The 25205-nt window shown below is 44.2% G+C and overlaps 1 long non-coding RNA gene and 1 pseudogene across 2 annotated transcripts; both read left to right on the forward strand.

Annotated features, from left to right (window-relative positions):
- Nucleotides 1-189: 189 nt before the first annotated feature.
- Nucleotides 190-16852, forward strand: LOC144330291 (uncharacterized). Its single transcript, XR_013396330.1, has 4 exons — nt 190-1299; nt 1811-1861; nt 8860-8959; nt 16523-16852. It is a non-coding gene; the product is annotated as an uncharacterized LOC144330291 (long non-coding RNA).
- A 171-nt stretch (nt 16853-17023) lies between these two features.
- LOC100428346 (peptidyl-prolyl cis-trans isomerase A pseudogene) lies at nt 17024-17791 on the forward strand (annotated as a pseudogene). Its single transcript, XR_001446298.3, has one exon. The product of XR_001446298.3 is annotated as a peptidyl-prolyl cis-trans isomerase A pseudogene (transcript).
- Nucleotides 17792-25205: the final 7414 nt, after the last annotated feature.

Here is a 25205-nt window from a genome sequence, read left to right on the forward strand (position 1 = left end):
AGACTTGTAGTTTTTGTCCCTTTGACAGACGGCCCGGGTAACTCCAGAAAAACTACAAATCCCGGAAGAAACCGCATCCAGGCGTCGCCAGCCAGGCTGGTAGACGGAGCCCAGGGCGCCTGCGCGTCCCGGAAAGGGGGCGGGGAGAGCCGCGGCGCGGCGCCTCCTGGGAGTCGTAGTCCGCAGACCGCGAGTTGTCAGGAGATTTTCCTCCAGAGGCGGCAGAGGAGGCTGCTGGGAAGACAGGACACGTGGAGGGAGCTGGAGCTCCTGGAGCCGGGCACCGTCGGCGCGCTGAACGCCGGGCCCAGGGGACTGGGTGGAGTCTCTGGGGGAGTAGCCGGCTGTCTAAATAATGCTGCCTCTTTTTGGTGTGACTGGTTATACTTTGTCTTCTTGATGCGAAGTGGTTCTGTTTTGCGCCTAGGGGCGTAACCCGCCCTGGAGGGAATCCGGCTGCGGCGGAACAGGGGGTGCGGCTCGGGATGCCGGCGCGAACCCTCGGGAGCTGGTGGGGAGGTATCAGTGGCAGGTGTTTCGTGGTGTTACCGGACAGGCAGGATGACCGACCTCGCCGGGCGACCGCTCCCAGCCGCGAGAATCCTGTATTCATTTATCCGGGAGTGACCATCCTCGCTACTCAGCTACTCGCGTGAGGTTCCAGCATTCACAGAACGCGAACCCTCAACCACTGTGGGCGTGAAAGTAAAAGCCCTTTAGAGTTTGTTGTAGCCCAGGCAGTCTAGGCAGTATCCCAGCTCAGAGTACCATAATTAAGATCGCAAAAAGGATCAATATGGGAAACTTGTGCAGTTCCCTGTCCAGTTAAAATCATATTTATATACTGTGGCATGAAGTGTAATCACATCCATTCCACCAATATTTTTTGAACACCTAACATGTGCCACAAGGGGATGCCATAACGGATAAGACCAAAACCATCCCTGCCTTAGGCCAAAACCATCCCTGCTTTTATGCATGCAGCTCACAGCTGTGCAAGCAAACGTGTCTGCCCTGCCGCCATTTTAAGAGTATGCAACAAGTCCCATGGGAAGGAAAAAAACATAAGAAAGGCACTTTCCACCTTGAGACAAAGTACCCATACTACTCCTTTACATCTGGTCTCCAAAATGAATGACATCTTGAGCTTTTCCCATGAGTTACTGATTCCCGGATGAAAACCGTATTATCCCTGACTTTTGAATGTGGAAATTTGGGGATATGTCACACACAATTCTTGTGACATGCATTTTTCAACGTGAGAGTGTCATCCATGCTGAAAAGACAAATGTAAATGTGGTAATTTTTCCTTTACATTTTTTTCCTTTAATATCGGTTGTCTTTCCCTCCCTCCCTCCCTTCCTCCCTTCCTCCCTTCCTTCCTTCCTTTCCTTCTCTCCTTCTCTCCTTCTCTCCTTCTTTCTCTTTCTTTCTGACGGAGTCTTGCTTTGTTGCCCAGGCTAGAGTGCAGGGGCGCGACCTTGGCTCACTGCGACCTCTGCCTCCCGGGTTCAAGCGATTCTCCTGCCTCAGCCTCCCGAGTAGCTGGGATTACAGGCGCCCGCCACCGCGCCCGGCTAATTTTTGTTTTTTAGTAGAGACAGGGTTTCACCATATTGGCCAGGCTGGTCTCAAAACTTAGGACCTCGTGATCCACTGGCCTCGGCCTCTCAAAGTGCTGGGATTATAGGCGTGAGCCACCACGCACGGTCTAATATCTGTTGTATTTCTTATTCCGTGATCTAGTCCTACTGAAGTCTGCACATCTTTGCAAGTGAACTTACCTTTTCTACATGCTTTTGTCTCATAGGGTTACTTTCCTGCTGCGTTGGGGAGACAGATATAAGCCGACCATTCTGTGGTAAGAGCTGTTGGGCTATTGGGGAGACAGATGTCCACTCTTGAGTGAGTTAATTAACTGGATTGTAGAAGTTAAAGCTAATTGATGATTACAACAAACAGTTGTTGGGTGCCTGCTATGAACAGAGCACTCTAGGGCAACCCCGGCTACAAGTTAAAATCATCCTAGGGGCTTTAAAAAGTCCCATCCCCCCAGGCCACACCCCAAACCAGTTAAGCCAGAACCTCTGGAGGTGAGATCCAGACTGAAGGATTTTTTTTTTTCCCCCAGACTGAAGGTTATTTTTTAAAGCCCTTCTGGTAATTCCAGTGTGCACCCAAGACTGGGAACCACAGCTATAGACGATGCCAGAATAAATAAGATAGTCTCCCACTGAATTGTATGCTTTTAAAGCGTGAATTTTATAGTATGTCAATAATTATGTTTCAATAAAACTGTTATAAAAGAAAAATAAGATAATCTTTACCCACGTGGAATTTAAAACCTGACAGGAGTAAATTATCAACTCAAATAATTGTGATGAAGACAAATTAGGTAAGTGTCAAATTGTTTATACAGACAGCAAATGCTGTAAGAGCTCAGAGGAGGGAGAAGGAGTGCCAGGTATGAGGTGGGGTTAGGGAGGTGTTGGTGATCAAGGAAGTCTTCTTAGGTTGACACTTTCATTAGGGTAAGGGCTGGGTCTGCGAAGACCAGGTAACATTTTGCTTATCGTGAATAAGGTGGACTGAGGTGAGGAAGTTTTCCTGGTAGAGAGACTGGAGATTTTAACACATCTCCTTTTAGTAATCAATAGAATATGAAGACCTGTCAACCTGGTTAACAAATTTGACCTAATAAACATAAGACTGCACCCAACAGTTGTAGAATATGTTGTCTTCAAGCATTCATGGAACATTTACAAAAATTGACCATGTACTTAGCTATAAGGCAAATCTCAACAAGTTTTTTATTTTTTTGAGACGAAGTTTTGCTCTCGTTGCCCAGGCTGGAGTGCAATGGTGTGATCTCGGCTGACCACAACCTCCGTCTCCCGGGTTCAAGCGATTCTCCTGCCTTAGCCTTCCAAGTAGCTGGGATTACAGGCATGAGCCACCACGCCCTGCTAAAGTTGTATTTTTTGTAGAGATAGAGTGTCTCCATGTTGGTCAGGCTGGTCTCAAACTCCCAACCTCAGGTGATCTGCCTGCCTCAGCCTCCCAAAGTGCTGGGATTATAGGCGTGAGCCACCCCGCCCGGCCAAATCTCAACAAGTTTTAAAGGACTGTAATAGTAGTGTATTCTTGGACCTAGTGCAATTAAAGTAGAAAAATAACAAAAAGTTAACTAGAAAAGTCTCATACATTTAGGATTTAAGAAACTTTTAGGCTAGGCACAGTGGCTCACTCCTATAATCCTAGCACTTTGGGATGCCAGGGTGGGAGAATCACATGGGGAAATCCCTTCTCTACTAAAAATACAAAAATTAGCTGAGTGTAGTGACACATGCCTTTAATCCCAGCTACTCAGGAGGCTGAGGCAGGAGAATCACTTGAACCTGGGAGGTGGAGGTTGCAGTGAGCCTGGGCAATAGAGTGAGACTCAGACTCAAAAAAAAAAAAAAAAAAGGTTAACTTTAAAATGACCCAAATATAGAGATTTTCATGAGTGAGGCACATACACACAGCAAAGAATGAGGCAGCTGAGAAGTTCCTTAGTGTTCCTTTTCAGTGTTTCTGTGATGTGCATCTAGGACCCCAAGAACTCATTTTCATCCACACTTGAGTATCTTTGGTAAAGCCCCAGGTGAGCTTATCAGGGCTGAACTGCAAACATATCACAAAGAAGCTGGTAAGAAATTCAGAGCCTCAGGCCCCACCCAGACCTACTAAATCAGATCTACATGATAACATTATGCCCAGGTAATTCATATGCACATTGGAGTCTGAGAGCTGTGATGAAGAGGGAGTGGAGTAGTGGTGGTGTGAGCGGGTGGATTCCTTCCGTTATCTCTTTAGCTCTTTTACAGTTTAGCTCCCACACTACCACTTGACTAAAATCACTCTTTTCCAGGCCACTAGCTACTACTTTATTGCCAAATCTAAAGCCTTCATCTTATTTGACCTAATGTTGGCCATCTACACTGTTGGCCACTGCTCTCTTGAAGACCAAGAATTGCTGTGCTTTTCTCCTTCCCACCATCACTGTTTGTGTTCCAGGGACTTTGTGGTTGGCACTTGCCTCTCTGTCTTCCACCCTTTGCCTGCTAGGATCCTGTACCTCCTGAGGCTTTGGTGACCAGCTCTGATGGTGACCCCAAGACCACACCTCTCTTTTTAGTTCTAGATTGTTATATGCAATTTACTTCTGGACACATCTACTTGAATTATTCCACAGGAAATTCAAAACACAAGCTTATGGATGAGGGAAAGAAAGCAAGGTTTTCTTTTTTTCCTTTCTTTTTTTTATTTCCTGTGACACAGCCCTCAGGAGATCCTGAGAACATTTGTGCCAAAAGCAGGTTTTGATACAGCATTTAGAGTATGACTCATTCATGTAAAATCGAGTATATCTGTAGGAGCATATATGTGTAGAGAAATATGTAGAATAGTATTAATCAAAAACTTTAATAGCTGGTTGAGCATAGTAGCTCACGCCTATAATCCCAGCACTTTGGAGGCTGAGGTGGGAAGATTGCTTGAGACTAGGACTTAGAAATCAGCCTGGGCAACATAACGATACCTTCATCTCCACACACACACGCACACACACACACACAAAGAGAAAACATTTTAATAATGTTTGTTTCCGAGAGGTGGGATTTTCAATGATTTTTTTTTTAACTGAGTAGCATCATTCTCACCCAAATAGTAGGGCTATTAAAAGACAACTGCTATCTCAGTAAGCCCACTATCTTTCCTGAGCAGCAAACTTCTCAAGCCATAACCCTTAGGAAGACAGTCCTAATCATTTCCCATGTCAGTTGTGCTTGCTTTCTCTTTATTTGGGGGAAGGGGTGTGACTGCCAAGGTTCCCCACAGGAACCAGCTGACACTCTCAAATTAGGATCATTTGAGTTTTTAATAAAGAGGTTGTTTGCAAATACGTGGGCAGGCTCTAAAGAAACTGCAAGGGATCGCACAGTACCACTGGGAGTCTGTTCTCACCCCGAGGTCTACAGGGGAGAGGGGACAGAGTGGTGACCAGAACTGGGGGGTTGGAGACTGTGTGTATAGAGAGAGCCCGAGAACAAGAACTTAGACCCATGGCCCAGAGTGGTTGGATCCAGAAGGCCAAATGGAAGATCTCTAAGCACAGTGAGGGACCCTTTCCTCCTCTTCTCACATTTTTAGAGAAGGCTGAGAACTTCTAACCCCCTCTATAGGAAAGGGAAAATATGGGAGGAATACTTCTGGCCTCTCTGCCCTCTCCTTCATTTCCCATTGGTGGGTGAGTGACTAAATCATCAACTTGGTGAGTTGCAAGGAGAAACTGGTCCCATGTGGCTCAGCCCTCTCTCCCTGAGCTGTAGAGAGCTATCCTTGGGGAGGAGGCTTATGTTTGCCTAGTTTTGCTATGACTGTGTGGGTACAGTTAATTCAAGAAATATTAAGGAGGCTGGGCGCAGTGGTATACACCTGTAGTCCCAGCTGCTTGGCTGAGGCAACAGGATAGTTTGAGCCTAGGAGTTCAAGGCCAGCCTGGGCAACATAGTGAGACCCTGCCTCAAAACAAAAACAAAGACGGCCAGGAGTGGTGGCTCACACCTGTAATCCCAGCACTTTGGGAGGCCGAGTCAGGTGGATCACCTGAGGTCAGGAGTTGGAGACTGCCTAACCAACATGGAGAAACCCTGTCTCTACTAAAAATACAAAAATTAGCCAGGCATAGTGGCGCATGTCTGTAGTCCCAGCTACTTGGGAGGCTGAGGCAGGAGAATGATATGAACCTGGGAGGCAGAGTTTGCAGTGAGCCAACATTGTGCCACTGTACTGCAGCCTGGGCAACAGAGCGAGACTCCATGTCAAAAAATAAATTAATTAATTAAAATAAAATAAATAATAAAGAAAGAAATGTCAGAGAAGCTACACAGGCTGAACCTTGTTCTCCAATTAAGCCTTATCAATAATGAAGCTACCACTTTTATCTCCATCTGTCTGATTGTGTCTCTGTCTGAACTGGTTCCAAATTCAGGGTAGGAGGCCTGGATGCTATCTATTGGCCCTCTTCAACCTCAACATCCCTCCCTCACCTACCAATCCCTCATCTAGTCACTCAGGAAGCCTGCTATGTCCCAGGCCTTTCACACCCCTCGTTTCCACTGCAGGTCCCGCCTCATTCAGGCCTCCACCATCTCTCATGGGCCACAGCTCCCTGGTGAGTCTCCATGCCACCTGCCATCCTTCACCAGCAGCCAGAGTGATCTGTGCAGAATGAAGTATCTTCACCAAGTCGATAAAATGTTTCACTCCCTCCCAGTGGCCTGGGGATAAGCCTAGCCTCCTTAGTCTGGCACTTAAGGCCCTCCATGATTTGGCCCCGGTGCCAGCCTCTTCTTTCAGTTCCTGCTCTCTCATCTTCCACACTCCAGTCATGCAGAATTTCTTGCCTTTCCCCAAAAGGACCATGTCTTCTTTTGCTTCCAGGAATTTCCACATGCTGCGCTCTCTGCCTTGAGTGTTATCTCCCCCAAACTCCTCCCACTTATCTCCATCTTCTTCTCATCTTTGGGGCTTATCCATCACCTCTTCCTGGAAGTCCTCCTGGATTCTCCAAGGCTGGATTAGGTGCCCATCTATTGTTCCCATTGCACCTGGTGTGTTCCTTCTCATAGGACTCTTTTTGTTTTGTGACTTCCTGTTTGTATGTCTCTCTCCTGCAGTAGATTGACTGTAAGCTCCTCAAAGATAGCTCCCTCTGCATCCTGGGGTGTGTGTATTCAGGTATACAATGCTCTGCACTCAGTGGTTTCACTCTCATCTCACTGTCACATTTGCTGACTCTTCTACCTGATTGCTTGCTGGAGATATTTGGGGTTCAGTTCTTTCCTCTAGATGTTCATGTCCACTGTCATGTATATGTTGATGGTCTTCTAGCTCAGATCTTCCTTGAAGCCCTCCATTCATTCATAGCACTTGGTATCTCCTGTTAGGTGTCAACTAAGCACCTCACACCTCAGACTTACCTCTTCAAAACAACTTTTTTTTTTTTTTTTTTAAAGAGACAAGTCTTACCCATATGGCTCAGTCTGGTCTCTACTCCCAAAGTGCTGGAATTACAGGCGTGGGCCACTGCACCTGGCCCTCAAACAGCTCTTGAGTCCTCCCACCCCTCCCCAACCTGGTTTTCTACCTTTTTCCCAAGATGGTGCCACCATCCTGTCAGTTACCAAAACCAGAAACCTGGGAGTTAGATTCTGCTTTTCTCTCTCTGCAGGGTGCCTGAATTCTCACCATGAGCAGGTCCTGTTGGCTTTCCCTCCAGAACAGAGCTCACTCTCTTTATTCATTTTCTTCCTTTTCTACCGTCTCATATTAGTCAAGGAGCCCAGCGTGTAGTAGGCATTTAGTAAAAAGTTTTTGAATTAATAAAAAGTTGGCTTCCTACTTCTGTACTTTCTCCTGTTTTAATCTGTTCTCCACTCAAACAGCCAGCATGATTGTTTACAAAGGTAAATCAGATCATGTTGCTCTGTGCTTAACTTTCAGTGACCTTGACATCACCTTTTTACCAGCCTGTGAGATCCTGTGTGATCTGGCCCCTGCCTACCTCTCTGCCCTCAGCTGTCACCACCCCTACCTCATCACTACCCCCCAGGTCTCACCTGGCCTCCCTTCACCTCCTTCCAGTCAGGGTCGTTGTGCTTGCAGTTCCCCCTGGCTGGATGCTTGTCACCCCGGCTTTGGAGTGGTCTGCTCACTTTTAGCTGCTCCGAGAGGCCTTCTTACCTTGTCAGGTAGGCTGCATTTATTTCCATAGTTTTGTTTTGTTTTTTGTTTCTTTTTTTTTGAGATAGAGTCTTGCTGTGTCACCAGGCCAGGCTGGAGTGCACTGGTGCGATCTTGGCTCACTGAAACCTCCAGCTCCCGGGTTCAAGCAATTCCCCTGCCTCGGCCTCCCGAGTAACTGAGACTACAGGCACGTGCCACCACACCTGGCTAATGTTTTATATTTTTAGTCGAGATGGGGGTTTCACCATGTTGGCCAGGATGGTCTCGATCTCCTGACCTCGTGATCCGCCCGCCTCGGCCTCCCAAAGTGCTGGGATTACAGGCATGAGTCACCCAGCTGACATCTATTATTATTTGGTGTGTGTTTATTTATTGGCTACTGCCCTATTAGACCACAATGAGCTTTATGAGGCCAGAGACCTTGTCCATTTTGTTTCTAGTCATATCCCTGGCACCTAGCATGGTACCTGGCACATGGTAGGCACACAATATTCTATAGTCTAAATGTTTGTGTTTCTCCAAAGTTCGTATGTTGAAATCCTATTCCCCCAAGCAATGATACAATGGTATTACAAGGTGGGGCCTTTTGGGAGATAATTAGGTCAGGAGGGCAGAGTCCTCATAGATGGGATAAATGCCCTTATGAAGGAGGCACAAGGAGCCAGGGCCGGTGGCTCATGTCTGTAATCCCAGCACTTTGGGAGGCCAATGTGGGAAGATTGCTTGAGCCCAGGAGTTTGAGACCAGCCTGGGTGACAGAGCAAGACCCTGTCTGTATAAAAAAAGTAAAATAAAAAAGAATAATAAAAGAGGCACATCTGCCCTTTCCCTTATGTGAGGATGCAGTGAGAAGGTGGTGTCCATGAGGACTGGGTTGTCACCAGATACTGAATCTGTTGGTGCCTTGATCTTAGACTTCTCAGCCTCCAGAGCTGTAAGAAATAAATGTTTGTTGTTTATATGCCACCTAGTTTATGGTATTTTGTCATATAGCCTCCTGAATGTTCTAAGACCATAAATACTGGGGGACTGAACCTCACAAATGTTTAATTTCATCATATTTTACAGACTGCATAAATGTTAATTCACACCTAGAAGTGCCTGGAAACAAATCATGAAGATTGTTTCACATTTGCCAGGGAGCTAAGAAGAGCTTCCCTACCTGGAGGTAAGAGCAACCCATCCGGCCGGGCGCGGTGGCTTAAGCCTGTAATCCCAGCACTTTGGGAGGCTGAGGAGGGCGGATCACAAGGTCAGGAGATCGAGACCACAGTGAAACCCCGTCTCTACTAAAAATACAACAAATTAGCCGGGCGCGGTGGCGGGCGCCTGTAGTCCCAGCTACTCAGGAGGCTGAGGCAGGAGAATGGCGGGAACCCGGGAGGCGGAGCTTGCAGTGAGCCGAGATCGCGCCACTGCACTCCAGCCTGGGCAACAGCGTGAGACTCCGTCTCAAAAAAAAAAAAAAAAAAAAAAAAAAAGAGCAACCCATCCCAGGGTTGATGGATAACAAAGAAGCTGTTGGTTCAGGTCCTGTTCCACACAGTGTGCTTGGCAGTCCTGGGGAGTCCCTGCTATTAATGCCTAGCTTTGAATTATTCTCCAAATGTGTTTAGACAATCCTGAGGACTTCGGGGTCATGGTGGAGAGGAGATTAATGTCAAGGGCTGATCTGTGCTTAGTCTGTACCTTACTTGAAGTCCTTGAATTAATTTGACTCCTTTGTCAGAAAACCAAAGGCATTTGTTCATAGTTTTTGTAAGAAAGAGCCAGCAGAGGATATTTTGTTAACACCAGGGTTAGTTGCCTAATATGCATTGTAAGTTTGTTGATGGAAGTTGATTGATTGATCGCTTTGGCTACTGTTAATAATATACAACAGATTTTATATGATACAGGAGAAATTTTAATATAATGGAATAATATTGCACCCATTATAGTATGTCCCATCCTATAGTCAAAGCCCAACTTACAAAGCAAACAAAAAATCACAGATCTTTAATGAAGATGTTTGAGGTTGAATGGAACTATAACTTTTTTTTTTTTTGAGATGGAATTTCACTCTTCTTGCCCAGGCCGGAGTAAAATGGCGCGATCTCAGCTCACTGCAACCTCGGCCTCCCGGGTTCAAGCGATTCTCTTGCCTCAGTCTCCCAAGTAGTTGGGACTACAGGCGTGTACCACTACGCCCAGCTAATTTTTTGTATTTTTAGTAGAGACAGGGTTTCACCATGTTGGCCAGGCTGGTCTTGAAACTCCTCACCTCAGGTGATCCGCCCGCCTCAGCCTCCCAAAGTGCTGGGATTAAAGGTGTGAGCTACTGTGCCCAGCCTGGAACAATAACTTCTGTTTAAAATATAATTCGATCAGGGTCTCCATTCTGATGCTCTCCAAATGGCAAAATGTAGTTCAAGAGACAGTTTAGAAGTGTTAACAGAAAAAATTATTCAATAACACTTGTTAAAGCATGGTAAGGAAGACTTTATTCAGGACCACCAAGTATAGGGACCACTGCAACGGGGTCTTGCAGAGGGGTAAAGAGATTGGGCTCAATGGGAGTTTGTAGCCAAGGAGCACTATAGGGATCAGTGGGTAGAAAATTACCAAGAGGAAACATCAGGGGTAAGGGTGATTCTGGCCAAACATTCCTAATAGGATTCTTGCTGAAGATAGGCCAGGGTGATTAAACATTGCCTGGGGGATAATGGAGGATGAGGAACCTGATCAGATACTGAAGATGATATCAAGGATAGGACCTTCTTGATAAATGGACTTAGGGTTCTTTGCTAAAACCAGATTTTACAAGGAAGTGCACAGATGGGCCTAACAGACAATTCAGAAGCCTGAAAAAGGTATGGTCAAGCAAAGAATCTTATCAAAGCAAGAATATTTTGCTTACAAACTCCAAGTTCCTTTTATTTTGGAGGAACATGCCTGGGGCAGTTGGTTCCTCCAAACAGGTATTCCTTGTCTCCTCCCTGTGACAAAACTTGGGACTTTGAAAGGAGGTGGCTCTCTGAAGCTTTGCAAAATTCAGACACCCATTGCCAAACCTTTTTTTTTTTTTCTTTGAGACAGGATCTCACTCTCCCACCTCCTGGGCTCAAGCGATCCTTTCACCTCAGCTTCTTGAGTGGCTGGGACTACAGGCATGCGCCACCACGTCCAGCTAATTTTTAAATTTTTTATAGAGATGGGGTTTTGCTATGTTGCCCACACTGGTCTCTTGAACTTCTGGGCTTAAGGAATCCACCCACTTCAGCCTCCCAAAGTGCTGGGATTACAGGTGTGAGCCACACTGCACCCAGCCCAAACTTTTAGTTAACAAATTAATTTATCAATTATTGGTGTTATTTAGACTGACGACTTAAAACATTGGATATTCATGGGAAAGAGAGGATGGGAGAGAGAAGTGACTGCAGGGGCTAAAGTCTTGGAGGTTTCACCAAATCAGAATGGAAATAGCTGCAGGCAAGGGTCCAGGGTCCCAAAGCCACTGGAGTCCACTCCCCTCCACCAGCCTTACCCTCCCCCAGCACAAAGCAGAGAATCTGCCCTAGGTGATAGAAATATGGGGATAAAATGAGAGCAGATATGTGGCAGGACTTTGCTTTAGTTTTCTTTTAATTGGGGCATAATTTACATAAAGTAAAATTTAGGGTGCAGCTCTGCCAGTTTTGACAAACAAATACAGTTATGCAAACTAGCACAATGAGGATACAGAACAGTTCCGTCAACCCCTAAAATCCAGGTATGTTGGAATCCAGACAATAAACCCTTATAACATGTCCCCTATGCCAGCCTACTGGCCTTTAGCTACTGATAGTTGCTAGTTACTAACACTCTTCAGATTGCACCTCCTGCTTTTCCTTGCACACAAGAACTGGGCCAAGAACACTGGGCAGAACTAAGGCTTTCTGCTAGGCAGCCCTGAGCCCTTCTGCTGCTGCTTTCTCACGGGGCTTCTCTTCTAGGCGCAGTCCTGGGCTCTTGGCCTTACTAGCTTCCTCAGAACCATGCCATAAATTACATATCTTCAGAGATATTCTGGGAAGAAAGCCTCTTGTCAATCTAACTATATGTGAGAAAGTGGGGTGGAATGACCATCCCTTCCCAGTTTGAGAAGGACTGAAAGTCTTGTGCCAAGATACAGACTCCCTCTTCACTTTTTGCATTGATGTGGGTCCATTCTCACCTTCACACGGAGGCATAATTTTAGGGAGATAATGTTGAGTGCTTCAGAAAACCTTGGAACCTTAACATCCACAGACGTTGCTTGTCACTGACAGGGACCCTGGAGATCACATAGTCTCATCCCTTGTATCCGCTAAAATAGATCACTGCTGCAGTCCTGACTCCACTGCTCATGGGCTATGTGACCTTGGACAAGATGATTAACTCTCTGTGCCTATGTTTCTCTGTGCATAAGTGATACTTACTGTGGGGACTAAAGGAACTCCATCATGGATGCTAATCTGCCATATTGACTTCTGATTAACCCTAGTTCTGGGAATGCCTCTAAGATTTTTCCTTTCATGTACTAACTATAAATCCTTTCCTTGGATGGGTGTGGTGGCTCACACCTGTAATCCCAGCACTTTGGGAGGCCGAGGTGAGCAGATCACCTGAAGTTGGGAGTTCGAGACCAGCCTGGACAACATGGTGAAACCCTGTCTCTACTGAAAATACAAAAATTAGCTGGGTGTGGTGGCGTGTGCCTGTAATCCCGCTACTTGGGAGGCAGGGAGAATTGCTCGAACCCAGGAGGCGGAGGTTGCAGTGAGCTGAGATTGCGCCATTGCACTCTAGCCTGGGTGATAGAGCAAGACTCCATCTCCAAAAAACAAAACAAAAAAACAAAAAGCCCGTCCTTAGGCATAAACACATACTTACCATAAATCCTGCCCCAGCCGGGCATGGTGGCTCACACCTGTAATCCCAGCACTTTGGGAGGCAGAGACAGGCAGATCACAAGGTCAGGAGTTCGAGACCAGCCTGGCCAATATGGTGAAACCTCATCTCTACTAAAAATACAAAATTAGCAGGGCGTGGTGGTGGGCGCCTATAGTCCCAGCTACTCAGGAAACTGAGGCAGAAGACTCACTTGAAACCGGAAGGTGGAGGTTGCAGTGAGCCGAGATCATGCCATTGCACTCTAGCCTGGGTGACAGAGAGAGATTCGGTCTCAAAAAAAAAAAAAAAGAAAAGAAAAAGAAAAAAGCCAGGTGTGGTGGCTCACGCCTGTAATCCCAGCACTTTGGGAGGCCGAGGCAGGTGGATCACGAGGTCAGGAGATCAAGACCATCCTGGCTAACACAGTGAAACCCCGTCTCCACTAAAAATACAAAAAATTAGCTGGGCGTGGTGGCGGGCGCCTGTAGTCCCAGGTACTTGGGAGGCTGAGGCAGGAGAATTGCTTGAACCTGGGAGGTGGAGGTTGCAGTGAGCCGAGATCGTGCCACTGCACTCTAGCCTGGGTGACAGAGCAAGACTCTGTCTCAAAAAAAAAAAAAAAAAAAATTCTGTCCATTCTCGCATTGCTGTAAAGAACTACCTGAGACAGGGTAATTTACAAAGAAAAGAGGTTTGATTGACTCATGGTTCTGCAGGCTGTACCTGAAGCGTGGCTGGGGAGGCCTCAAGGAAACTTACAATCACCGTGGAAGGCAAAGGGGAAGCAAGCATGTCTTACATGGTGGTAGAAGGAGGAACAGACAGAAGGGGGAGGTGCTACACATTTTTAAACAACCAGATCTCGTGAGAACTCACTATCACCAGAACAGCAAGGGAGAAGTCTGTCTTCATGATCCTCATGATCCAATCACCTCCCACCAGGCCCCTCTTCCAGCATTGGGGATTACAATTTGACATGAGAGGCCACGACATAAATCCAAACCATATCATGCCCTGAAGCAAATTCTCTATGGTAGATAAGCCCTGGATCTGGGGGATAACCTTGAGGGGATCCACCATCCCGAGACTTGGCTTCTGTTCATAAGTTTCTACTAAATGTTTCTTTCTGAGAAACTGGATTTGTTAGGCTCTTTCTATGGCCTTTCAGCTTCCTCAGTCTTTGAGGGTAGGTTTGCAGAGACCTGCTGATTGCAGAACATTTACACATGGGGTGTTTTAAGGATTGGATGAATGATGATGAGAGCACAGTGCCAGGCAAATAGTGAGTACTCAATAAACAATAGCTTAACATTAATACAACACAGAGATTTATCTATTTTTGTTTTTGTTTTTGAGTCTTACTCTGCTGCCTCGGCTTGAATGCAGCAGCGTGATCTCAGCTCACTGCAACTTCTGCCTACCAGGCTCAAAAGATCCTCCCATCTCAGCCTCCCATGTAGCTGGGACTAGAGGCATGCACCAGCACACCAAGCTAATTTTTGTATTTTTCGTAGAGATAGGGTTTTGCCATGTTGCCCAGGCTGGTCTCAAACTCCTCGATTCAAGCCATCCACCTGCCTCAGCCTCCCAGAGTGCTGGCATTACAGGCATGAGCCACTGCACCTTTCTTAACCCAGAGATGTTAAGTGACTTATTTCTTCTTTTCTTTTTGTAACTGAGTCTCGCTTTGCTGCCAAGGCTGGAGTGCAGTGGCGCAATCTCGGCTCACTGCAACCTCCAACTCCCAGGTTCAAGCAATTCTCCTGCCTCAGCCTCCTAGGTAGCTGGGATTACAGGCATGTGCCACCAGGCGTGGCTAATTTTTTGTATGTTTAGTAGAGACAGGGTTTCACCATGTCGGTCAGGCTGCTCTCCAACTTCTGACCTCAAGTGATCCAGTTGCCTCAGCCTCCCAAAGTGCTGGGATTACAGGCATGACCCACAGCACCCACATTTTATTTTACTTTTTTTTTTTTTTTTTTTTTTTGAGACGGAGTCTCACTCTGTCCCCCTTGCTGGAGTGCAGTGGCCGGATCTCAGCTCACTGCAAGCTCCGCCTCCCGGGTTCACGCCATTCTCCTGCCTCAGCCTCCCGAGTAGCTGGGACTACAGGCGCCCGCCACCTCGCCCAGCTAGTTTTTTTGTATTTTTTAGTAGAGACGGGGTTTCACTGTGTTAGCCAGGATGGTCTCGATCTCCTGACCTCGTGATCCACCCGTCTCGGCCTCCCAAAGTGCTGGGATTACAGGCTTGAGCCACCGCGCCCGGCCTATTTTACTTTTATTTTTAGAGATGGGGGTTCTCACTATGTTGCCCAGGCTGGTATCGAATTAGGCTGGGCTCTAGTGATCCTCCCAAAGTGCCGGGATTACAGATGTGAGCTATCACACCGAGCCTCAATAAATTTCTTAATAATAGTAACAATGATAGCCATGGTACTAAGCACCTTCCAGGTCCCAAGTGCTGTGCTGTGTCCTGCATCATACCACAGAAACCTCCCAGCAGCCCAGCAAAGATGAAGAAACAGGTCGGGCAAAGTCAAGTAACTTGTCCAACAACACTTGGCAAGTAGGTGGCAGAACCAGGACCTGAGCCCACGTTTCTGACACTGAAGTGCATGTGCTCTTAACCATGGCACTGCTGCCTTTGATTAGAAACATAGCAAAGAATTTTAGAATGTGAAGGGCCCTACCAAAGTAGTTCTAGATGACAAGGATTATTATTATTATATTATTATTATTATTATTATTATTTTGAGACAGAATTTCACTCTTGTTACCCAAGCTGGAGTATAATGGCACAATCTCAGCTCACTGCAACCTCCACGTCCTAGGTTTAAGCGATTCTCCTGCCTCAGCCTCCCAAGCAGCTGCGATTACAGGCATGTGCCACCAAGCCCGGCTAATTTTTTGTATTTGGTAGAGACAGGGTTTCACCATGTTGGTCAGGCTGGTCTTGAACTCCTGACTTAAGGTGATCCGCCCACCTCGGCCTCCCAAAGTGCTGGGATTACAGGCGTGAGTCACTGTGCCCGACCTACAAGGATTATTTCTTATTTAGAGATGGTGACATTCTTGCAAAGTACGTAGACTGAAAGAAATCACTATTGAAATAGCATCAACATGAACCTACCCATCCCACTGAAGTTCCAAAATATTTCATCATGTATAATTTCCACGTCTCTCTTTGGTAACATACTAATGATAACTAATGACAAAAAAAAAGAAAAATAATGTGAAAAGCCCTGAGAAACCCCAAACCACACCTTTCGATCAACCACAGCATAGTGGCTGTGACCTCTCCAGTTCTGTCAGCTCCTCGCCAACTCCAGTTTGTAGAACAGTGATCTGGAGAACTCCAGCTGGTGAATTCCTTTTGTGGATTGAGAGCGTTATGTGATCAGCACAGTCTGAAGCTGCCATGTACTTCACCAAGACAGGTGTTCTGGGATGTTGGGGAGAGAAGGGCGGCGGTCTGTGAAGGAGAACCTGGGTGTCTAGAGCACTGAGGTGCTCTTTCTAGGGGTGAGTGGGCAAACGCCACCCACACTGTCATGTAAGTTTCCACAATCCAGTTGTCACTTCCAACTGCCAATGTTGAACTTCATGCTCCTGTCATTCCACTTTGGGCTTGGTAGAGATAGCAGCCCCTGGCGCAGGCTGTCTTGGCTGAATACATCTTACCCTCTCCCTTCTCACACTGCCAGTCCCTTGTGTGACCTTGAAAAGATCTCTCAAGCATCAGTAGAACTGCTTAAGCTCGAAGTATATTGATTAAAATAACAGGAATTATAATGTGTGAACAGTTGCTCGGTATTTATAGAAATATTTTCTTCTAGGACACAGTCCTCCCTTTCTCCCCAGATCCTGTAGTGAAATGACAGGTCAAATGCTGTGGCAATTCAAGAGGATGAGAGGAAATATGCTTTGAAACAGGAGGAGAAACTGACCTGGCTGGTTTGGTAAGAGGTCCAAGGAACACAGTGTCCTTTGGACGTTGACAGCCGCTGGAAGATGTCTGTTCTAGTTCTAGTCGGTCAGGCCGACCCTCTCCGGCCAGCTGACCTGTGGCAAGCAGAAATGGTCAACATAATGGAAAGCCTGTTCCATCCTTGACAGTGAGATGTGCTGATGTGGGAGATGAGAGAGATTTTAATCTACTGATAAAAGAGGAAAAGATGTCCGGAATGAAAAGTAATATGAATGAGGCAGGTTACAAAACAGTATGTACTGTGGTATCATATTTACATATTTTCACAAATATAAATGATTATATAAAAATAATCTGGAATAATAGTTACAAACTGTTAATAGAACTAGGATTGAAAATGGCAAAGAGGGCTTTGCAGACGCTGCCGCCGAGGAAAGTCCTGTACTACTAGCCATGGTCAACCCTACCGTGTTCTTCGACATTGCCGTCGACGGCGAGCCCTTGGGCCGCGTCTCCTTCGAGCTGTTTGCAGACAAGGTTCCAAAGACAGCAGAAAATTTTCATGCTCTGAGCACTGGAGAGAAAGGATTTAGTTATAAGGGTTCCTGCTTTCACAGAATTATTCCAGGGTTTATGTGTCAGGGTGGTGACTTCACACGCCATAATGGCACTGGTGGCAAGTCCATCTATGGGGAGAAATTTGAAGATGAGAACTTCATCCTAAAGCATACAGGTCCTGGCATCTTGTCCATGGCAAATGCTGGACCCAACACAAATGGTTCCCAGTTTTTCATCTGCACTGCCAAGACTGAGTGGTTGGATGGCAATCATGTGGTCTTTGGCAAAGTGAAAGAAGGCATGAATATTGTGGAGGCCATGGAGCGCTTTGGGTCCAGGAATGACAAGACCAGCAAGAAGATCACCATTGCTGACTGTGGACAACTCGAATAAGTTTGACTTGTGTTTTATCTTAACCACCAGACCATTCCTTCTGTAGCTCAGGAGAGCACCCCTCCACCCCATTTGCTCACAGTATCCTAGAATCTTTGTGCTCTCGCTGCAGTTCCCTTTGGGTTCCATGTTTTCCTTGTTCTCTCCCATGCATAGCTGGATTGCAGAGTTAAGTTTATGATTATGAAATAAAAACTAAGTAACAACAACAACAAAAAAAAGAAAATGGCAAAGAGGAGATTTTTAAAATTTTGTATGCTTTTATATTCTTTGAGTTTTTTCTAAATATAATGCATTACTTTCCCCTACCCCTAAAATCTTTTTTGGTACTTATTATATTATTTTTTTTAAGTTAACTTCATTTAAGTAACAGTTACATACAGTACAATCACCCTATTAAAAGTCTATGGTGGGCCCAGTGCAATGGCTCACACCTGTAATCTCAGCACTTTAGGAGGCCGAGGTGGGCGGATCATGAGGTCAGGAGTTCAAGACCAGCCTGACCAACATGGTGAAACCCCATCTCTACTAAAAATACAAAAATTAGTCAGATGTGGTGGCATGCACCTGTAATCTCAGCTACTCAGGAGGCTGAGGCAGGAGAATTGCTTGAACCGGGAGGTGGAGGTTGCAGTGAGCCAAGATCATGCCATTGCACTCCAGTCTGGGTGACAGAGTGAGACTCCATCTCAAAAAAAAAAAAAAGTCTATGGTGCTGGGCACAGTGGCTCATGCCTGTAATCTCAGCACTTTAGGGGGCCAAGGCAAGAGAATCCCTTGAGCCCTGGAGTTTAAGTCCAGCTTGGACAACGTAGTAAGACCCTGTCTCTAAAAAATTTTTTTAAAGTTAACCATGTGTGGTGGCATGTGCCTGTAGCCTCAGCTACTTGGGAGGCTGAGGTGGGAGGATCACTTGAGCCCAGGAGATTGAGGCTGCAGTGAGCTATGACTGTGCTACCACACTCCAGCCTATACAACAGAGTAAGACCGTGTCTCAAAAAAAAAAAAAAAAAAGTCTAGGGTTAGATGAGTTTTGAGAAATGTACAGTCATGTAACCACCACCTCAATCAAGATATAGAACACTTCCAGGTCAGGCGTGGTGGATCATGCCTATAATCCCAGCACTTTGGGAGGCTGAGGCAGACAGATCACTTGAAATCAGGAGTTCAAGATGAGCCCGGCCAATATGGTGAAAACCTGTCTCTACTAAAAGTACAAAAAATGAGCTGGGCATGGTGGCGGACACCTGTAATCCCAGCTACTCAGGAGGCTGAGGCAGGACAATCACTTGAACCCAGGAAGCGGAGGTTGCAGTGAGCCGAGATCATGCCATTACCTCCGGCCTGGGCAACAAGAGCGAAACTCTGTCTTTAAAAAACAAACAAACAAAAAACAAAAAAGAACACTTCCACCACACTCAAATTTCTCTCCTGCCCTTTTTGCAGTCCATTCCTTGTCTCCACTCCCTACCCCAGGTGACTACTGATCTGATTTCTGTCCCTATTGTTTAGTCTCTTTTAGAATGTCATATAAATGGAATCATACTGTAAGCATGGCCATTTTTGTGCCTGGCTTCTTTCACTTAGCAAAATGCCAGATAGATTCACCCATCAGGATGCTTGTGGAGATTTGTTTCTTTTATTGATTGATTGATTGATTGATTGATTGAGATGGAGTCTCACTCTGTCACCAGGCTGGAGTGCAGTGGCGCAATCTCGGCTCACTGCAACCTCCGCCTCCTGGGCTCAAGTGATTCACCTGCCTCAGCCTCCCAAGTAGCTGGGACTACAGCCATGTGCCACTACACCCAGCTAATTTTTGTGTTTTTAGTAGAGATGGGGTTTCACCATGTTAGTCAGCATGGTCTTGATCTCCTGACCTTGGGATCCACCCACCTCAGCCTCCCAAAGTGCTGGGATTACAGGCATGAGCCACCGTGCCCAGCCTGTTTCTTTTTATTACTGAATGGCATTCCAATGTATTGTAGTTTATCCATTCACCAATGTGGCTTGTTTTCTGCTTTTGTCAATTACAAATTACAAATAAAACAAAATGTGTGTTTACAATTACAAACATTTGTGCGCAAGGTTTTGGGTAGATATGTTTTCTCTTGAGTAAATACCTAGAAATGAGATCTTTATAAGAAGCTGCCAAACTTTTCCAAAGTGGCATTTTGCATTCCCATCATGAGTATTCCAGTTGCTCCACATTTTCACCAGCTTCAGGCATTGGCATTTTTTTGAATTTGAATCATTCTAATAGGTGTGTAGGTATCTCATTATGGTTTTAATTTTCATTTCCCTAATGACTAATGATGTTGAACATCTTTTCCTGTGTTTATTGGTCATCTGTATATGATTTTTGGTGATATCTTCAAATCTTTTATGCATTTAAAAATCTGGGTTATCTTCAGCTACTCAGGAGGCCGAGGCAGGAGAATGGGGTGAACCCGGGAGGTGAAGCTTGCAGTGAGCCGAGATCGCGCCACTGCACTCCAGCCTGGGTGACAGAACAAGACTCCGTCTCAAAAAAAAAAAAAAAAAAAAAAATCTGGGTTATCTATTATTGAATTGTAAATTCTTAGTATATTCTGGATATAAATTCTTTATCACAGATGTGTTTTTGCAAATATTTTCCCCCAGTTTGTGACTTGTCTTTTTACTTTTTTTCTTTTTTGAAAGCAGCTAAGACCTGAATTTTTATTCTCTGAACAGTGTCTTTTTTTTCTTTTTTTTGAGACAGTCTCGCTCTGTCGCCCAAGCTGGAGTACAGTGGTGTGATCTCAGCTCACTGCAACCTCTGCCTCCCAGATTCAAGTGATTCTCTAGCGTCAGCCTCCAGAGTAGCTGGAATTACAAGTGTGTGCCACCACACCCAGCAAATTTTTGTATTTTTAGTAGAGACAGGATTTCACCATGTTAGCCAGGCTCATCTTGAACACCTGACCTCAAGTGATCCGCCCTCCTTGGCCTCCCAAAGTGCTGGGATTACAGGCGTGAGCCACCACGCCTGGCCCATGAACAGCGTCTTTTGAACAGCAAAAGTTTTAAGTTTTGATAAAATGTATTTGTTTTCTTGAGTGGTTTGTCCTTTTTTTGTTCTATTTAAGAAATCTTTGCCTAATCGAAGGTGATGCAGATTTTTCTTATGTTTTCTTTTAGTCCTTTACAGTTTTAGCTCTTATATTTAGGTTTATGATTCATTTAGAGTTAAATTTTTAACAGTTTTATTGAAATATAATTCATATATCAGACATTGAATCTATTCTAGTGTAGAATTCAATGGTTTTTAGTATATTTACAGAGTTGTGCAGTCATCATCATGATCTAATTTTAAACATTTGTGTTAACCCACAAAGAAATCCTATGCCCATTAGTAGTGACTTTTCATTTCTTCGCCCATCTCCTCAGCTATAAGCAATCATTAATCTACTTTCTGTCTCTATAGATTTGCCTATTGAGTTAATTTTTTATATGATACAAGGTCAGAGTCAAATTTCATTTCTTTGCACAATTATGTCCAATGGTTCCAGCATTACCATTTGTTGAAAAGACGATCCTTTCTCCTTTGGAACTATTTACCTTGGCATCTTTGTCTAAACCAATTGACTTATATGTGTGGGTCTATTTTTGAAGTTTTTTTTTTTTTTTTTTTTTTTTGAGATGGAGTTTTGCTCTTATTGCCCATGCTGGAGTGCAGTGGCATGATCTTGGCTCACTACAACCTCCCCCTCCCAGGTTCAAGCAATTCTCCTGCCTCAGCCTCTCAAGTAGCTGGGATTACAGGCACCTGCCACCATGCCCAGCTTATTTTTGTGTGTGTTTTTAGTAGAGACAGTGTTTCCCCATGTTGGCCAGGCTGGTCTTGAACTCTTGATCTTAGGTGATCCACCCACCTCAGCCTGCCAAAGTGCTGGGATTACAGGTGTGAGCCACCGTGCCTGGCCTATTTTTGAACTTTCTATTCTGTTCCATCAATCTGTCTACCATATATTAAAACTGCAGTTTCAATTATTATAAATTTGTAAGAGATATGAAATGTGGTAATGTGAGTCCTCCAGCTTTGTTCTTTTTCAAAATAGTTTTGACTATCCCACGTTATTTTCATTTCCATACAAAGTTTGGGATCAGCTTGTCAATTTCTAAAATAAAAATACTAGGCTGTGGGATTTTTATTGTGATTACTTTGGATCTTTACGTTAATTTGAATCTTGACATTTTAAGAATATTGAGTCTTCTGATTCATGAACATGGTATACCTCTCCATTTATTTAGGTTTTGATTTTTTCAGCAATATTTTTTAGTTTCCAGTATAAGATCTTGCATGTTTGTCAGATTTATCCCCAAGAATTTTATGTTATTTGTTCTAAAGTAAATATAATTAAAAATTTTTTGGTTTCTAAATGTTTATTATTAGTATCTTGAAATATAATTTTTGTATTCTGTGACTTTACTAAATTCACTTTTTAGTTCATGGTTTTGTATATCCTTTAGGATTTTCTATGTTGATGATAACATTTTTATTTCTTTATTTCCAAATAGTATGTATTTTATTTCTTTCTCTTGCCTTATTGTACTGGCAGGGACACCAGTTCAGTGTTGTATAGAAGGGGTGAGAACAGATATCTTGCTGTGTTCCCAATTTCAGGGAAAATATTTACTTTTTCAATAAGTATGTTGTTCTTTTTTTGAGATGGAGTCTCACTCTGTCACCCAGGCTGGAGTGCAGTGGCGCAATATTAGCTCACTGCAACCTCTGCCTCCCGAGTCCAAGCAATTCTTTGCCTCAGCCTCCCGAGTAGCTGGGATTATAGGCACCCGCCACCATACCCGGCTAATTTTTGTATTTTTAGTAGAGATGGGGTTTCACCATATTGGCCAGGCTGGTCTTGAACTCCTGACCTCGTGACTAATGATGTTGAACATCTTTTCCTGTGTTTATTAGTCATCTGTATACGATTTTTGGTGATATATTCAAATCTTTTATGCATTTAAAAATCTGGGTTATCTTCAGCTACTCAGGAGGCCGAGGCAGGAGAATGGGGTGAACCCGGGAGGTGAAGCTTGCAGTGAGCCGAGATCGTGCCGCTGCACTCCAGCCTGGGTGACAGAGCGAGACTCCATCTCAAAAAAAAAAAAAAAAATTCTGGGTTATCTATTATTGAATTGTAAATTCCTAATGTATTCTGGATATAAATTCTTTTTCACAGATGTGTGTTTGCAAATATTTTCTCCCAAAGTGCTGGGATTACAGGCATGAGCCACTGCACCCAGCCAGCATGTTGTTCTTTACAGTTTGAGAAAGTTCCCTTCCATCCCCAGTTACATGAGTGGTTTTTATCATGAAAACATGCTAGATTTTGGCAAATGCTTTTATGGCCATACCTTTATTAGTTTGTTAATATGGTTAATTATATTGAGTTTTAAATATGTTGAACCAACATTCAAAACCAGGAAACCAACTTTGCATTCCTGGGATAAACCCTACTTGGTCATGATGTATTATACTTTTTATTTATTACTAGATTTGATTTGCTTTTTTCTTTTTTTTTTTCTTTTATTTTTTTGAGACAGAATCTTGCTCTGTTGCCCAGGCTGGAGTGCCATGGTGCAATCTCAGTTCACTGCAACCTCCACCTCCCAGGTTCAAGTGATTCTCCTGCCTCAGCCTCTTGAGTAACTAGGATTTGTAACCCTGCTAATTTTTGTATTTTTGTAGAGACAGGGTTTCACCATGTTTACCAGGCTGGACTCAAACTCCTGACCTCAGGTGAATCCACCCACCTCAGCTTCCCAAAGTGCTGGGATTACAGGAGTGAGCCACCATACCCAGCCCTTGATTTGCTAATATTTTAAGAATTATCCTGTTTAGATTCATAAGAATATTGGTCCATGGTTTTTGTTTTTGTTTTCCTTTTGTAGTGTCTTTTCTGATTTTGGTATCAGAATAACAATGGGAGAAATGTCTCCTCTTCTGTTTTCTGGGAGAGTTTGTATAAAGTTAGTACAATTTCTTCCTTATTTATTCTTCATTTTTTAGTTTGAATATGTCTATCTTATTTGAATTTTTTCTAAATAAAATGCAATACTCTTAATATTTTTAATTTTATTTTTTAGCCCATGACACAGCCTTAAGGAGATCCTGGGAATATGTGCCCAAAATGCAATACTTTAAAAAAAAAAAAAATATATATATATATATATACACATACATACTTTGAAATAATGTTGTACTTACAGAAAGGTTACAAAAATCCTATCAAGTCTTCCTATAGGAAGGTTTCCTATAGGAAACCTTTCACCTAGATTCCCTTAATATTAACATCTTACATAATCATAGCAGAATGATCAAAATCATAAAATTAACATTGCCATAACATTATTAACTAATAATATTAGTAGTAATATTATTAGTATTATGCCTTATTCCAGTTTCATCATTTTCTCACTAACATTCTTTTCTGACCCAAGATTCCACATTGCATTTAGTTGTCCTTAGTCTCCTTCTTCTTTTTTTGTTAAAACTGTTTTTTTTTTTTTTGGCTGGGCATGGTGGCTTACGCCTATAATCCCAGGTGTGAGGCGGGTGGATCACGAGGTCAGGAGATTAAGACCATCCTGGCTAACACAGTGAAACCCTGTCTCTACTAAAAATACAAAAAAATTAGCCAGGCGTGGTGGCGAGCACCTGTAGTCCCAGCTACTCAGGAGGCTGAGGCAGGAGAATGGTGTGAACCTGGGAGGCGGAGCTTGCAGTGAGCTGAGATCACACCACTGCATTCCAGCCTGGGTGACAAAGCGAGGCTCTGTCTCAAAAAAAAAAAAAAAAAAAAAAAAATTTTTTTTAAATTCAAAGCCATGAAAGTCCATGAACAAGTGGGGAGCTCTTCCAAATTAAAGCAAGTTGAAAAAACATGACAATTAAATGCTATGCATGATCCTGGATTGAATACTTTTCTATAAAGGACATTACTGGAACAATTAGTGAAACTCAAGTGGCTCATGAGGATTAGATAGCAGTAAGTTATTGATGTTAGTTTCTGATTTTGATGGTTGTATTATTGTAAGGAGAAAATAATCAGAGAAAATAAACAACTATTTATACACCCAAGACTTGCTACTTCTCTGGTATTCTGCTCCTTTCTTCTTCCCTCCCTCCCTCCTTCCTCACTTCCTCTCTTTCTTTCTTAGACAGAGTCTAGCTCTGTCACCCAGGGTGGAGTGCAGTGGTATGATCTCGGCTCACTGCAACCTCCACCTGCTGCATTCAAGCAATTCTCCTGCCTCAGCCTCCTGAATAACTGGGATGACAGGCCCCCGCCACCAGGCCTGGCTAATTTTTGTATTTTTAGTAGAGACAGGGTTTTGCCATATTGGCCAGGCTGATCTCGAACTCCTGGCCTCAAGGGATCTGCCCACCTCAGTCTCCCAAAGTGCTGGGATTACAGCTGTGAGCCACCACACCTAGCATATTCCACATCTTAATTGGCATTACCACCATCTATCTATCAAGGAACCCAAGCTTGAAACAAAGAAGTTATCCTTGACTGCTTTCTTACAACCTGAAAGTCCATCTGGAACAGCCTCTGTATCTATTAAATAGACCAATAATATTATGAAACATCTGTGTCTTGGAATAT

Source organism: Macaca mulatta, chromosome 7, assembly GCF_049350105.2.
Source record: "Macaca mulatta isolate MMU2019108-1 chromosome 7, T2T-MMU8v2.0, whole genome shotgun sequence".
NCBI lineage: Eukaryota > Metazoa > Chordata > Mammalia > Primates > Cercopithecidae > Macaca > Macaca mulatta.